General features: G+C 34.3%; 1 long non-coding RNA gene across 2 annotated transcripts; it reads left to right on the top strand.

Annotated features, from left to right (window-relative positions):
• The first annotated feature begins 14,094 nt into the window (after positions 1–14,094).
• Positions 14,095–16,253, top strand: LOC135149370 (uncharacterized). 2 transcript variants are annotated; one of them, XR_010287815.1, is made up of 4 exons: positions 14,095–14,387; positions 14,531–14,578; positions 15,289–15,356; positions 15,875–16,253. It is a non-coding gene; the product is annotated as an uncharacterized LOC135149370 (long non-coding RNA). The 2 variants fall into 2 exon arrangements; XR_010287814.1 differs by having other exon boundaries at positions 14,102–14,578.
• The last annotated feature ends 378 nt before the right edge of the window (positions 16,254–16,631 follow it).

Below are 16,631 nucleotides of genomic sequence, written 5' to 3'. Positions count from 1 at the left end.
GACTTTTGATGACTTTTTGTATTTAACAAGGTACCTGGCTGAAGCAAAAAATAAATGTAAAACATTAAAAGAAAAGACATAACCATGACTATCAGCTCCACCACGTACACTGACAATTTCTGCAGTCACAAATTATATAGAAAAATGACTTGCTTAAGCATTACATACATTTTCATGCTTCTCTAGAGTGTATATACATGCTCAAGAGTACTATCAAAGAACTCACTGGCTGAGGGATGATAAAAATTCTGAAATAATATTCTATAATTTTGCAAAAAATGCAGCAGCAATGATTGCAACACTGTCGGCATTGGAAGTCACCACGACAGTTATCATTCCAAAAAGATTGGAGAATATCAGTGTGAAGAACGTGAAGAATACATACCAAAAGAATTTCACTATTGTCCACTCAAATCGGTGCATTACATAAACGATAATACTATACACTCCAGCTTGTGCAAGAACATATGCTATTTCTGTCAATACCTTTCTCGAGAAAAGAACATGGACTTACTTAACATCTATATATGTCCAAATGAGAGAATTGAATTTTTCTGGGAAGGTCAGAGCCAACTGTGTTACCTGTGCAAAGGCATATTGCCAGGCGAGTACATTCCTACGACTCTTAATTTTTATATAAAAGACTGTGCGTTTAACATCCATAACTGGTTGCAGTGACGTAACCATTTTCATGGTGCTAATTTCTCATGTCTTCATCATTGCTCTAGTCCCTAATTTCCCCTCCTCTCCTCTAATTTCATAGCAGGGACAAAAAAATATACGTGTGTGTATATATAAGAATCAACAAACTAATGAGTTAAAGTTTGTTTGGTATTGTAATTTGCACAATTTTTTATAATGCCAAGTCATTTTATGAAAAGCCACCCCGGATATATCTTAGGCCCTGTTTGGGGATTAGCGGTTAGCTGGTAGCGGATTGAATTAGATGTTTTGACTAGCTAATTGAATTAGATGTTTTGACTAGCGGATTGGATTAGCTGTTTCTTGTAAAACTGTTTGGTAAATAGCTGATTGAGTGGTAAATAGCTGATTGATTAGCTTTTTCTGACACAAACCAAAACCTCTAATCCAAAAAGCTCCTCAAAGTAGCTTTTTCAAAATTAGCTTTTTGGACCCAAACCTCTATTTCAATCCGCTAACTACCGAACACTAAAATTAGCGGATTCTAGTGGTCAAACCTCTAAACCACCTCAAACCTCTAATTTTTGCCCAAACCTCAAACTTCCAAACAGGGCCTTCCTTATTCTCTTATTTTATTTCATTGATATATATATATGTAACTTATAATTAATTTCCAAATGTATTTTCTGTGTGTATACGAAATGAAATAATTAACTAATACATTGCAACAATAAAGTCATGCCTATAAGGAAAAGTGTATGTCAGGAAAAACATAAGGAATAAATATTTGAAAATGATTTATTTGAACCGGATAGTTTATGAGAGTACATGGCTAGCCGATCTCTTGCAGTGCGCAGTGCAGAACAACACTAGAGATAATAGAATTAAAACATCAGACTTCTGTAGAAACGGCAAGAACAAGCTTAACAGTACTTGCTGCTTTCATCTGTGAGTTAATCCGTCCTCCCATAACATTACCTGCAGCATCTGCAAATTGCACACGGAAAGAACTAATAATGTCTCCAGAAGCAGCATTCAAACAACTATAAGTCCCAGATAACGAAATTATCTCGAAGCTTGTAGAAACACATGGCGGACGGATTGCACCTGGTGGACACGCAACATCAACATCAGAAATGAGACCGTGGCCAGTAAGCACAGTTACAGAAAGCCCGAATTGCTGTGCAAATTGCACCACACAACTTATGACATCAAATCCATTAGGGATTTCAAGAAAGACTGTTTCCATTACAGAATGATTGCTGATGGCATTCATTGGCACACCGTTGGTGGTTAAAGACCCATCAGAATTGAACGAATAATGAGGAGCTCCTCCATGGCTCCCTGGAGCTAGAGATGAGGATCCACACAAGCATTTTGAATTACTCATCCCTGTGAAAATGTTATTGCTCTGAACTAAACAATGAAAGAGTTAATATATAGCGTGTTGCACTATATGATATAATGCGGGTTGAGCATATATGAGTTGTAATTTGTGATTTTTATTATTTGTATAAGTTTAAAAAGATAATAAGGTATATGAGATTTCTGCGTTATTGAATAAAACAGCTGTACTCATGGAATTTACAGCTAGGGACAATACTTTGCATATTCTTTCATACATATAATCTTTCCCCTGATTGATAGAAGAAATATATATGCTGAATTCATAATTAAATTTATGAATTTTTATAGATTATTAAGGATTTTGATTCTATGCAGGATCTGGGGTGTTGACTTTAAGTATAATTCAAGTATATATAGTCTATCAAAATCTGGTTAAAAGGAAAAACTACAATGGAGATGTATCAACCCCAAATTCTCAAGTACTTATAATTAATATCTAATAATTTTATTTTTTATTTTTTTTTTGCCGAGTAATAACTTTATTTTTAAATTGCACAAAAAATTACTATTCATAAATAGAGGCGAGTAACAATTAAATTAACATTATTACTCTTTGATTAAAATTAGAATAACGTAAGAAATATTTAATAACTTATTTAGTTATTTATATAAGTACCGTGATGAGGAAATATATAATAACTGTGCGTGATTTTTTTTAGTTATTATATATTTATGAGGTTACTAGATACTCAATAACAAGTATATTGCGTTTAGCTAATTGGATTATTTCTAAATTAATAACGGTGGCAACAAATCTAAATATTTAGATAGCCGCACACGGATATTATTTGCTTTATTTACTCGATAAAGCAACTACATATTGTCATTAAAATTATTTGCTACAACTATTAAATAGTAAGAATAAATAGTGAAAATTGAGTATTTTTATCAATATATATTACACACGGAAAAGAAAGAATTGTGTTTGATAATCATATAATCAGAAAATAATTTTTATTTTTTTAAAAGGATTTAACCTAATATACAAGTTGTGCAATCAAGGACAAATGTTAGGACATAAATTAAACTATCTGTTAATTTTTAAAAATTGGTATTATAAAAAGGCTAGTAAATAGTGATCAACCCATATTTCTAAGGTTAGAGAAAGAAATTGAGGAAGAAAATTGAGAGAGAGAGAGAGGAAAGTAGGAATTTGAGGAGAAGGAGGACATTCAAGGAGGAGGAGATATTGAGAAATCACAAGCCTAATTAAGGGAAGATATTTTATCTTACCTATTCAATTTATATATAGTGAAAATAATTGATACTTATTTATGTTCAAAGGACCCATTTCTTACTATGGTGAGTGTTTCTGATAAATAAATAACCACATGTGCAAGTATACCCCCAATTTAATTGCACCCGTTCAAATTAAAGTTTTCCCTAATTTGCACAAAATTAGGTTTAGGGTACAAATTCTGTTTTTTTTTGTGATTTATGCTTGATTATGTAAACGATGGTTGATTTGAGTTGCTTGAAGGGTTATGGTGTTCCAACGGCCTCTCTTGGTGCAATGACATTTTGGAAGTGACTGCCAGTACAACTGATTTTGGTCTTATATAGTGTCTCGATTTGAGTGTACATGATTGTTAATTGCCAGAAATGACTAACTTTAGTCTCATCTAAATACCCCCTTGTGACTGGCAGCAGTTATACCTGCATCTGATAGAATTGACCACAAATGGTCACAAATGTTGCGACCGGAGATGGTCATTTTCTTGTGACCGGAGATGGTCATTTTTGACTAGTTTTGATTGCTTTTTTGTTAGCTTAGAGTGACTCTTATTGGTCACGTTTAGTTCTATTTGTGACCGTTTTACAATTTTCGACGGCCTTAAAAACGACTGAAGATTTCCGGTCACTTTTATCCTTGGAACGACTGTGGGTGGTCATTTTTAGCATTAAAGCGACTACAACACTGCGACTGCAACACTGAGACTGCGCAAGTGGCGATGATATAGTGTGAGAGGAGTGAGTGTTTGTGGATTGCTCGAGTACGCGTTGCCGCGAAGGGGATTCGCTACCTCAGCAGCAGTGATTTGGGAAAGAAAGGAAGGGAAGGAGAGATGGAATGGAGAAAGGAGGAGAAAAGAGGGTCGTGTGTGTGCACTGGGGGTATGCGTGTGTCGGAGGCGGAGCCGCCACGACAGTAGAAATGAAAGAGAGAGAGAGAATAAAATCCAAAGGAAAAAGTTACTAAAAAAGGTTCTGTTAATAAGAGGCACTCCAAAGGAAAAAGGCTAGCTTTAATTACAAAATCCGATAATGAGTCATCAAACTCTGATGATGGCTCAAACTCTGATAATCTCACAGGTTCTGATGATGAAAAGAGTGATGGTGAGGTGATGCAACTTGCTGCCTTGATGGCGAAGAGTTTAAAGAAGATGACGTATATAAATTTTCAAGAAGGGTAAAAAGTTGTCTAGAAGGGATTCCAACTCTGAAAAGAAGAGTTTGAGAAACGCTGAGGGAAGAGTAAGCAGATCTGAGAAAGTGGACAAGTCCAAGATCAAATGTTACAATAGTGTTAAAAAAAAGGATACTTTGCACTTGAGTGCAAGAAAGGAATGTCAAGATCTTGGATGACACTTCAGATACTGATAAGGAGGTGAACTATGCCTTGATGGTAAATATTTAAAGTAGCTCAGAAACTTTTGAGATGAAGGTAACTTACTCCATTCTTGCTTTTGATACGGATGATACATCTAAGTTAAGAATTTTTCTTGAGAACATGGATGTTAGCTTTAGAGATCAGACTTTAGAGAATGAGAGAATAAAATCAGAGAATGAGAGAATAAAATCAGAAAGTCCAGGTCTTAAGAAAAGAAACGACTATCTAATCAATCAACATGCGAGAAGTTTAGAAGGAAGGAGATGATGCTATCTTAGTAAAACAGGAATTACTGAAAAAACATACATACGTTGAAATCAAACTTCCTAAAGAGAGACCCTTTATTAAAACATAGACTAATTCTGGAAAATCAACTCAGAATATCTTAGAGAGTGGCTGTTGGAAAAAAAGACTAGGTTACTCATGTAATCTATAACCAGCCAAGAAGAAAATAGAAGTTGAGACTACGAAACCAAAATTCACGTAAAGGCTTGAAAGCCTAAGATTAATTCTGTGAGGTTTGCCCCAAAATCTGAAGAGCCTAAATGAGTAAATGAGGAAGGTTCTATATTAGAAGTTAAAACAAATTTAAACTCTCAAAAACAAAGATTGGAAAAATTCAAATATTTTAATATTGGCTTAATGTATTAGAAACAACTTAAACATAAGTTTAAATAGGTTAAAAAGGTGAACAAGTTACGGTACCTAGGAAGAATAGGAATGGGGTAAAGTAGGCATGAACAAGAGTGATAACTATATGCCAATTACAATTGCTCCTAGGAATAAATGTCATAATTGTGGTAATACTAACAATCTTACTATTTATTACATGAAAAATAAAGATATAAACTCTGTGGCTCCTAGCTAAATGAGGAGTGTAGAGTAGTTTAAGCCACATAACTTTTGTTTTCACTGTGGCAGTATTTACCATTCTATTTATACATACAAAGAGTACTATAGTTTGTATTATGATTATTATAAACTTAAACTCTCTTTGAATAATGTCATGGTTAATTGTTCATGTATAAATTTTGATAAGAAGTATGTTAACACAAATCTGATAAAAAGACTTCTACTACAACGGCTAATACTACAAATGACGCAGGAGTACTAAAACACATGTATAGGTGATATCTATGCCTTGGACTCAGAGTGTAGTGAATACAAACATATTTTAATACAAAATATTGATAATAGATTTATTCTTAGTGTGTCCACTTTGCAAGAATTATTGACTTGTTATAGGTTATTTACTTATATTCTATACCAAAGAAAAATACCCGCTCCGAATGAAAAGATCATATTATGTATTTTTTAGATATATTTTATTTAACAATATAAATACACCTACACATATAAAACCTCACATTAATATTCACTACAAGAAAATCGTATTCACACAACAGTTATTAGACAACTGTCAAAAACTATTCCGTTGTCCCAAATTAACAAACAACTAGGACTTTGTTGTGCTTACAAAACTGTTGTTTAGGTGTTTATATGACAATGGTTATAGGTCATTTTTAATCGTGTTGTGTAAGGGGCGTCCTCTGATCAGAATAGACAAGAGGTCTTTCATATGCTATTGTTAAAAATCTTTTAACACAAGCTTGTAAAACCATTATATGTGAACAAATTAATTTCATTATAAGACTACACTTTTAGCCATTTGTGTTGTGTAAGTTAGACAAGTGTATACTGGCAGCGTTATTTGATTAATTATCAAACTATGGTTTGTAAATACCATTGTCAGGCTGAAATATTTGAAAGTTGATAGTCGATGGTTATTAACTTCGTGAGATAAATTGGATTCATACAATAGTTTATCAAAACTCTTGTATAAATACCTTGTTCAGAAGACAGTTTCACACATTCTCATAATCACTGTTGTCTGTTTATTAAGGATGGAAAAAAAATTGACTTGTACATATATTACATCCCAACACAAACCAAACCAACAAATTTGCAAAACCAGAATCCAGCAAGCAACAACATATCAAACCAAAAATCGGTAATGAAATTTGGCAAACCAAATACTTTTATAAATTGACAAGTTAGTCCAATCGGAGTAACTACACAAATTTGATCACTTTTCATGATACAATCAAGGCGTACTAGTTTGTAATTAAGTGGCCAAAATCAACATTACAATGGAAAAGGGCATTTCAATTCCCGGTTATTAATTCCAAGTAAAATCCTTCTGCTTAGCCATTCTTCCAAGGCCTTTCTTTTGACTTTTGACACTGATCATCAAATCTCCATAAAGAAAAAAAAAATAAGACATTAACCTTAATTAAGAGAAATCTGACTTAGCCAAGATTTGAAAGGCCTACTATCAGTAGTTGAAAACACCATCCAGAGTCTTTTAATTTTCTTCAGCCAACGCAAGCCATTTGTATGTCCGCCGCAAGATTGTTTTTGCAATGGTAAAACCATCATCTATTCTAACAAGAGACATCAAGTCGCAACATCAAAGTTCTTGACAACTCAAAGTCAAATAGATGATGATTTTACCACGGCAAAAGCAATCTCATCAATCGGTCGAGTAGAAGCACCAAACCAACAGAATATCAAACCAACAATCCGCAATGAAAATTGGCAAATCAAATAATTTCATAAATTGACAAGTTAGACAATCGGACTAACTACACAAATGTGATCTGTTTTCATGATACAATAAAGGCCTGCTAGTTTGTACCTAATTAAGTGGCCATAATCGTTACATAACAATCCAAAGGGCATTACAATTCTGATTTATTACCTTTGGTAAAATCTTTCTGTGTAGCCATTCTTTTAAGACCTTGTTCTGACTTTTGACAGTCATCATAAAATCTGCAGAAACAAAAAAAAAAACATTAACCTTAATTTTGATAAGGTTGACATAGCCAAGATTTAAAAGGCCAATCATCTGCAATAGAAAACACTAATCCAGAGGAGTCCTCTTTCTGCTCCCAACAATTAAGTGCCATACCTGTATGTCCGCCGCAAGATTGTTTTTGCCATGTTAAAATCATCATCTGTTCTAACTAGAGACATAAAGTCGCACATCAAAGTTCTTGAGAACTCAAAGTCAAACAGATGATGATGTTACCACCGTAAAAGCAATCTCATCAATGGGTTGAGTAGAAGCACGTTTAAATTATATGTGTTCCACCTATTAGAAGAAAACAGGTCAGTAGTGCATGGAGACAAAATTTATAAATAATTATATATATATATGTTACCATCATGAAAGCTGAATCTGTTCTTCTTCCTCCCGCATATAACTAGTTTTTTCGTTGTCCTGTTTGTCAACATTGGGAAACATAGGCACATGCAGCTCATTCTCAAGTTCTATTTCTACCGAGCCATCATCTTCATAATCATAGTGGTCATAAAAGGTCTTTTCCTTTTATCATCACCACTACATTGAACTTACCTATTATCATCACGTTCCTTGGTGCTATATGTAACACCGTTAATTCTATATCCGCTGAAGGTAGGGACAATCTTGTTAGGCCCTTCTGCCATCCACCTTATTTCATGAGGTATGTTATTATGCTCAGCAAGCATATATGATTCAATCTGTCCAAACCAAAAATGATTAAAGTTAATAGTTTATTATAATGAAGCAGTGCATATTATAATTTTGATCTTGCTAAAATATTCAATCTGTCCAAACAAAGGTTACTAACCGCGTAAAAATTATACCTTTTTACGGAACCATTTGGGGAAACTTTCATTTTGTTTGTTTTTTAGCCAAACTCCATCATTTTCATGCTGCTCGTACCTCGTCATCAAAGATGCCATATGTTCACTGCCAATAAAACCAATAACTTATGATATTAATCAGAATGCATAAAATTAATAAATAATAAATGCACTCACATACTTAAATAACTTGCTCGAAATATGGCCTCATGCCATTAGCATTCTGCAGAAAACACAAATGTGCCAAGTGCAAGTCCTCACTGCTGGGTTCTATCATTATAGCACCAGATAAGGGTCTGCAGATTTCATTCTGCTGCCTAGAACTTTCCGATAATCCCACGGTAGCTTCTTCAAAATTCACCAAACACTCAACCGCTTCTTCAGCAACATATGCCTCGGCAATACATCCTTCCGGATGTGCCGGGTTCTGTACATATCCTTTAAATGCTTTCACGTATCTCTCGAAAGGATACATCCACCGAAGAAATATTGGTCCACAAAGCTTAATCTCTCTCACAAGATGAATTGAGAGATGGATCATCACATCAAAGAATGAAGGGGGAAAGTGTTTTTCCAGGTGGCATTAAGTTTCCACCAATTCATATTGCATTTTTTCTAATTTATCTACATCGATGACTTTACTGCAGATTGCCTTGAAGAAGAGGCAAAACCTAATAATTGTGCACCTGGCATGTTTTTGCAGTACTGATCGAATCGAGATTGGAAGCAAATGATGCAATATCGTGTGACAATCATGAGATTTCAGATTTACAAGCCGAAGTTTTTCCATATTTACTAGATTCTTGATATTCGAGCAAAATCCATCTAGTAACTTCATTTTAAGGAAGGATGAACAAACAGTTACCTTTTCAGCGTGTAATAAATTCCATGAAGCCAACAGAAGCTTCTATTTTTTCCCAGGATTTTTCGGCCTCAACTCTGTTCTTATTCCCATAGCAGCCATGTCAATACGGACAGACTCCCTATCTTTTGTCTTCCCTGGAATATTTAACAAAGTTCCAAGTAACGCTTCACATATATTCTTCTCGATGTGCATCACATCAAGAACTTGCCTAACCGGCAAAAAATTCCAATATTCGAGTTGGAAGAATATAGAAACCTTCTTCCAAACAGGTCGAGCTTCACCTTTCTTCCATCGAGGTTGGCTTTGTGTCCTACCAAAGACATGGCCCCTTAGATGTTGTACCCTTTGAAGAACCTCATCTCCAGTTAACGGAATAGGAGCAACACCCTTTTCTATAGTGTTATCGAAAGCTGATTTCTGCCTTCTATACGGATGATAAAGAGGCAACCACCTTCGATGCCTAATGACAACTGTCTTACGGTAATTAGCCAGCCTAGTAGCATTGGTTTTATCAACACATATGGTACAAGCATTATACCCTTTGACGATATTTCCAGACAAGTTCCCTAAGGCCGGATAATCGCTTACTGTCCACAATAAAATGGCCTTAAGTATGAAAGGCTCTTTCTGAAATGCATCGTATACCTGTTTACCGCGCCAAAACTCCTTCAAATCTTCTATGAGTGGTTGAAGGAACACGTCGATATCATTTCCAGCTTTAGTCGGTCCTGATATCAACAAGCAGAGCATAATAAACCTTCTTTTCATACAAAGCCATGGCGGAAGGTTGTAAATTGATAAGGAAAACCGGCCAACTTGAGTGATCAGTACGGTTTCCACGAAAAGGGTTGAAACCATCCGCGGAGAGAGCTAACCGAAGGTTTCTACTCTCTGATGCAAAATCAGGCCACTTTTGGTCGACATCCTTCCATGTATCCGAGTCAGCTGGATGCCTCATTTTACCATCCTTTTGTCTCCTGGTATCATGCCAAGTCATGTCCTTTTCTATTTGAGGTGTATTGAATAAATTTCTTAATCTTGGTAGCAACGGAAAATACCATAGAACCTTAGCAGGGATTCCTTCTTGTTCGTCGCCTTTCTTGTTCAATTTCCATCTCGAGGCGTTACAAATGCGACAAGTAGACTCGTCTTCATCTCTCTGGCCCCGGTATAATAGACAATTATTCAGACATGCGTGTATCTTTTCATACCCCATTCCTAAGGTACATGAGGTTTTCTTCGCTTCATTGAAGGAAGAAGGAATATTGTTGCCCTCCGGAAGCATAGAGCCAATCAATAGTAGAACATCAGAGAAGCATGGATCAGACATACCATGCTTCGATTTCAAGTTGTATAACTTAACTAAAGCTTCCTGGTGTAACTCTTACATCCTGGATAAAGGGGTTGCTGTTCACCTTTAACATGGTTGAGGAAATCTGAAGTATCCGAAGAAATATCATCGTCATCATTGTCCGATTGACCCATACTTGTAGGGACTTGAGTAAAACTAGCTTCTGAACCATCAGTCCCCTCTTGTTCATGGCTATCAACTAAATTTGCCTCCCCATGCCATATCTATTGTGTATAAGTTTGATCAATTCCATTTTGGAAAAGATGGTTTCTAACTGTTTGAGCTTTCCATGATTTACTATGTGCGCACCTTAAGCATGGACAACTAATCTTTTCTTCGTTGTACCCATTCTCAAATGCAACCATTAATAGATCTTCAACCCCTTTCTGAAATTCTTTCGTTCTTCTATCTGCTGATAACCATGATCTATCCATCTTCTGATACGAACAAACTGAACAAAAAAGGTCACATCATCAAAATAGAGCAATGGCAATCAAGACAAAAAGTAAATACAACTTAAGCATACAACTACAACTTAAGCATACTAACGTACTGGTAATGTGACACTAACTACAACAAAATCTTAATACTTTTCATATAACTACAGAACACAAATCTCAAACAAAATAGGTAAAACAAAAGCATATAGAGGTTTCATCACAATCTAGCAAATACTAACTACAACTATATTCAAATCTCAAAGAATCTGCAACTATAACTATATTCAAATCTTTAGAATCTTCAACCACACAATCTAGCAAATACTAACTACAACTATATTCAAATCTCAAAGAATCTACAACTACAACTATATTCAAATCTTTAGAATCTTCAACCACACAATCTATCAAATACTAACTACAACTACAACTTAATACTCGAATATAACTACAGAACACCAGTACAAATTACAACTACAACTTAATACTTCTCATATCTATCTATATAATAAATCCTCTTGCCAACATATTTACACCCCCTACCCTAAAACTTCATGCTAAATTACAACAATTGCCATTCGTTTCAAAGCAAATATTACAACCAGTCAAGCTTAATTAATTTCTTTGACTATCGTTTTTATACTGTTGTGGTTACTTTTGCTGCGTGTCTGTGCATCCAAATATTAATTAAATCAAAACTGCCTCAATTGGAAAGATTCACATGCAGCAGAGCAAGCTCCAAATTGTTTTTTACTCACTTCCGTCGCGTCCGAAGCATAGATTGAAGCACGACCCATTTAACTTTACTGTCAATTATTCACAGCCACACATTCAAACATGTGAACCTTCGGGAAGAAGCCACACTTTAAATTCAAATTACATGAATCCATACTCCGATCCTCTACTTATCTAATCTACTTCTCTGCTGAGATTTTTAAAAGTGCAAAAACCCTGTCTTTACAAAAAAAACATACAAACTAAATTCGATTCAGAAAAATGCACAATCAATCACAACCTCACCGATTCAATTCAAAATTGATGAAATTACCTAACCCAATCAGATCGATCGAATCGGTTTTCACCGGTGAAACTCTGAAAAAGACGGAGAAAAATACAGAGATCTGAAGGTTAAGGCGCAACTGATGTGTGTGTATAGGTGTATGTATCTCTTATATGTCAAATTTCGAATCTGATTGATGTTTGTATTTTCTTTGCGCTCATCCTTCGTAAGCTTTATTACGTTTTATTGCGAGGTGCGAGAGCTTTTCTCTCTTACTACGTTTTATTTGTTATCTGCTTTTTTAAAAGATGTGTTATATATTCAGTTTGCACACCATCTGTTTGCTTAAAGTGTTAAAAGAGTTTAAATGTTAGTATGTTTGTTTATATGTTATAAGCCTGAGTGACAAGGAAGGAGTACATCCAATTCAGTTTTGTTAATTTGTTCTTTCTTGCAAATTTTTGTTTTGTTTTTTATCATCTTTGTTTTATGATTCTTATATGTACATGGATCCATGTGTTGAATTAAGTATTCAGACTTCTGCGACTTATTACTGTTATTAGTAGTCATTCTGATTTTAATTTTTAAGATAAATCGGTGCTTGCATTTGATATTTAAATAACAATAATGTTTATACTGAAGTTTTGGCGTTGGAAATTGTTATGTGAAAGTATTGTGGAGAGTTGATATATGAAATAAAACAATGTGGAAAATGATTTGGAGTTTAAGGATGTACTAAAGCAAATTTAACATAGGAAATTACGTTGGCCAAGAGATGTTGAAGCTGCATATTTGCAACAAAGTGAAAGGCCAGAGTTACTTCCAGGTTATAGATATCATATATGTGATAAGATAATATATAGTTTTTTAACTTTCATTTCTGGCCCAAATGTGTGATACTATATCAAAGTATTCTATCCTTTAATATCCTACATGCGTTTATATTTTTAAAGATATTTTCTAATACTACATTTTTGAAGTTATTGCACCTAATAAGCTCCCAAATCCTTGCAGTTGTGTTGGAGATCAGATTTGGTTGGTTGTTTATAGTTTTATATAATGATCTCTGCTGGCCTATCAATACTGTATTGGCAACTTGCATTTCTGAAATTTTTAAAAAAAAGAACAATACTATGTACGGCAACACGTATGATATAAAGGCATGAATAATTGTTTATTGGAATTTCAATTTCCAACTTTAGTTAATTATATTTCCACTATTAGAATAATACTATTTACATAATTGTTTATTGTTTATAGTTAATTTCCAACATCTCATTCATAAATATGTTGTAGTCATATTGTTCAAAATTTGCGGGCTGTTCATAATTTGAGCTTGGGTTTTTCATTCTTCAGTGTTTCATTATAGGTTTATAAAATAGTGTGCTTGGTTAACTGTCGTGGTCCAGGTTTATAAAATAGTGTGCTTGGGTTAAGTGTTTGCCTATTATTTTTGGAATTCTGTCCACACATATTGTTAGGTTTCTGCGATATGGATTGTACATATCTGATGTCCATACATTGAAATGTGTGTTATTTTAGTGATTTGTGTTTATATTCATGTGTAGATGTAGAATACAGGGCTTGTGGATGCTTTCCTACTGATCTCAAATCTCAGCAGAATGTCAAAGCTATTTTCGATACTCTTATCAAAGTTGTACTTCAACCTCCAAGGAGGAAGGAAATTGCAAGGAAGACCGGACATAGAAGCTTTGGTTGCTCAATTGTCCAGAGTATTCTTTATTCTATATCTTTGCTAATGCTTGGATTATTATTATATAATTATTTGGTTGATAGTTTCTATTTTAATTTTGCATCTCTACCGTTGGATATAATTTTAGTATGTAAATATGGTACCATGTTGGCAATTGTTGGTTGTATCTTTCTATCTACAATGATACCTTTTTAATCTAAACATCTCCTCATGGTGCTCAGGTGCTGTTTTTTAATGTATGTAGGTGAGGTTATTCATCTTTGCTTAAGAGCGCAATGAAGCAAATACCTAGTCGAAAATGGACAGCGGCAGAGGAGCAAGATTCGAATGGTAATTGAACTTGATAGAAGGACAGTGAGATATCCTGATTTTGTAGATGTCCATCCTGGCCAAAAAAGGTCTGCTATTAATAATTTTTTCCACTTATGTCCATTACTTTGAGTTCTCTTTCAAATCCTGTGAATTTTCATACATTGATGGGCATGATAGAAGCATTAGTCCTCCCAGGATATTGAGCAGAAGTTTGAGTCCAAAATCAAGATTGAGAAAGAACCTGAGCATGAGCTCTAATATGTACCTAATGTTTTCAGCGGCCACCTGTTCCATGCTGGAAGATTGAAGTGGTATGGATAGAGAGAAAGCCAAGGAATACATAATAAGCTGTCAGGTAATTAAATTAATTATCAGTAGTCTTTGCCTTTTTCCTTGGCTCTCTAGAGAAACAATGTAACAATATACCTAATTATATGCCAGAGTGTTTTATTTAATATAAGTTGTTATATCTTCTCACAGTGACTCCTGTACTTGCAGTCATATATGCTGGTGGATTTGGGCTGGTTCCTGGTTCAGAATCCCATGGTGAGTGGATTCATGTATCTTTGTTATATATTCCTCTAATTTGTGTACAACCCAGTTTACGATTCACCTTTGTGGTCAGCTATATAGATTATGGTATGTTTAAAACTGATATGAAACTTCTGTTGGACATTACTATGGTCAGTTATTGCCCATTTATGAGTCATTGTTTGGTGCTAATCAAGGGCCACTTGAGTCACTCCAAATTGTTGATATGGTTGCAGTTAAAACTTTTATTGTACTCAATACTTCCATTGCACCTGAAAAATGAGTATAACAAGGGTAAGTAAAACTTGGAATATGGTTAGGTGACTAGGTGTTAAACTTTAAGTTTGACAAAGTTTCTTATCAATATACCAAAATAGAAGGAATATAGAATCAATAACAACTTTAATATTTACAGCTTAGTTGTAGTAATGATGAGTTTGGGTTTTTACTTCCATTAAGATTTAGGAAAAATTTAAAATCATATGTTGCCTAAATCTTATTCCTTTCTTATTTAAAACTAAAATGAAGTGAAAGATTTTTTACAACATGTATGATGTTCATCTATATATTTTTTACCATTTAGGTATGGTTCCACTGTCAGATTTATTTGCATTAACCGAAAGTTTCACAAAAACGGGGTACTGTATAAACTTTTGTTCTATAAGTTTTGTGTCAAATCTGTATTCTTCAAGAAATACTGAGAAGAGAACATCTTCACCTGTCAGTGTGCAGTTTTGAAATATTCTGGAGGCGGTGTGCGCTTAGCTGATTTTCACGTCTCCTAGAGGACCAGGTGAGATATCTGCAGGGTCATCATTGTAACACTTATCATTTTTAAATTAGTTTATCAATGTGTAGTACTGTATTTCCCGCTAATAGTAATCTCTATTACAAGTGTGCATGAGTACCTAAAATTTAAAATTCTTTGCAGTCTCATGTTTCCCAACGTGGCTTATCTATATACCTTTGAAGGGCACATGTTTTAATTTTTGACATATACATAAGTTCTGATGAAAGTTGTATTGTCCTGTTACATGCTCTGATGTGGATAGCTTAAAACCTCAAAATTTTGAATCGCTTTCTTATTCTCTTATAAAATATGCTGCACAACCGGAACATGTCATGCCAAATAGATAGTATATAGATCATGAAACTCAATACAGAAAGAGTAAAATATAATGTACTCTTTTAAATCTAGACAAGTGTTTTTTTAGCAATTGGAAAATGCTTAGGTCCTGATTTGTGTTTTGTTTGGTGTGATCTCAGTGGAGTGTATATAATGTTTGATGTTAATCCCTGATGTCATGTTAGGGGTGGCAATGTAAAACTCGACTCATATCCAGATCGCGGGAATTTTATTCACTTTTAAGAAGAATCCGCAAGTAAAGGAGATAAGAGCAGTGGTAGCAATGACAACTGCCTATTTTATGTAACTTGGAAGAAGAAGAGGGCTAACAAGCATGACATACGCATTGGTAGTGATGAGCGAGGAGGAAAGGATTATTCCGAAATAAAGATGATTGCTCCTGAGATCAAGTGTGAATACAGTGATTGTTGCAGATGGAAAAGCCTTGATACCAAAAAATGTTTGAGGTGTACAATGAGGGAATAAATGACATATGAAGAAGCGCTATAGTTTTAACATTGTAGCCCCCCACTGGACACATGAAACATCTAAAACTAGACCACATCAGGGGAGCATTTTTTTGAAAGATATTTTAGCTAAAATTTTAATATGAAAAATCTGTGATGATATATGTCAAAATAATTGAAGTTAGCTCACCGTCAGCATCACACACACACTCCCACATCCAAAGCACTGGTGGCTATGGACAAAGGTTCATGATTAATAATTAATAAATCGGAAAAAATTGACGAGAATGATGTAAGATTTTCTTCCACAAAAAATGTAAAAAATGTTGAACAACAAAACACGAATTTCTTTATCAAAATAGAGTGCACATTTCTTATTTTTCTCATAAAAAGAAACGTCATTTTTAAAAAATATATATGATTGAGATGTAAATAAAGTGTAATAAAATGAATAGTATGTTTAAAATTAAAATAT

Source organism: Daucus carota, chromosome 9 (genome assembly GCF_001625215.2).
Source record: "Daucus carota subsp. sativus chromosome 9, DH1 v3.0, whole genome shotgun sequence".
Taxonomy (NCBI): domain Eukaryota; kingdom Viridiplantae; phylum Streptophyta; class Magnoliopsida; order Apiales; family Apiaceae; genus Daucus; species Daucus carota.
The sequence above is the reverse complement of the archived record's forward strand: the minus strand, read 5'-3'. Positions and strand labels throughout refer to the sequence as shown.